This window comes from Lipotes vexillifer, unplaced genomic scaffold, assembly GCF_000442215.2.
Source record: "Lipotes vexillifer unplaced genomic scaffold, Lipotes_vexillifer_v1.1 scaffold743, whole genome shotgun sequence".
NCBI classification, from domain to species: Eukaryota; Metazoa; Chordata; class Mammalia; order Artiodactyla; family Lipotidae; genus Lipotes; species Lipotes vexillifer.
The window spans coordinates 1066105-1067229 of record NW_006779070.1 but is presented as its reverse complement, the minus strand read 5'-3'; positions in this window follow the sequence as shown (position 1 = coordinate 1067229).

The window sequence follows — 1125 nt, the reverse complement described above, 5'->3', positions numbered from 1 at the left end:
CTACCTACTTGTTCCGGGCCAAGGCATGCCGGGGCTGCTGTCTCCCACTCAGCCTCATCATCTACGTAAAGAGCGCCCTGGGGCGGGGCAGCGTGTGCTGTGGCAGTGGTCGCCACACCCAGCCGGGGCTCCACCAGGAGCTTTTACCACTGTCGTGTGATTGTGGGTAACGCCTGGCGTCCACTGGATTGTGAACCTGCAAAGGCAGGGATGTTGACCTCCTTTTCCACTGTTCATTCCCGGCACCTCGCTCAGGGTCTGGAGCACGATAAACAGTTGCTCAAGAAATATTCACCGAGTGAGATGGATGGATGAGGCGATGCAGTTTATCCTGCGCTACTGCCTTCTCAATTCCCAGGACACCTCCCCAGCCCATCGCCACCTGGGACTTCTCCAGAACCCACTAGGGGACGAATAAGGGCCTGAAGTTTGAAGACTTGCAGTCACAAACGGACATCTGAGCGGATGATGCAAAGTGCTCCACTGTGCCTGACCAGGAAGGCTCACGCCTTAAGTGGTGCTTCCTTGCTATGCTCTGGGAGAGGGGGCTGGGGGGTGCAGACTCCCCCTTCTGTAAAGGCAGATCAGTGATCCTTTGATTAAAAGGCATTCTACAGACAAAGACAAGCACAGAGGCAGAAGCACAGGGACAGGCAGTGAGGAGAGAAAAATCGGAGCTGCAGCCTGCCCAGCCGCTGGCTTGCTACTGCCCTCGCTGTCAGGGCCTCTTGCGAGACAGCCAGAGCCTGGGGCGCCCCCTTCTACCTTGGCGTTTCTGGGTCGCGCACCATCCCTCTGCCCCTGAAGCACCGAGAGGGGAGAGGGGGGAGCCCAGCCCTCCCCCTGCCCACTCCAGCTGTCAATCTGCTGTCTGGAAGAAAGACTTGAAGCTTCATGACAGCTGTGGGCAACTTTGCCTGCCCCGCCTCCCGCCCCTGCCTGCCCTCTTCCCCTCTGCTCCCTGTCAGTGCTCTTCCCAAACTGCTTTCAGGCTGCCTTCCCTCCTCCCTCCCTCCTTCCCTCCCTCCCTCCCTCCCTCCCTCTTTCCTTCCTTCCTTCCTTCCTCCCTCCTTCCCTCCCTCCCTCCTTCCTTCCTTCCTTCCTTCCTTCCTCCCTTCCTTCCTT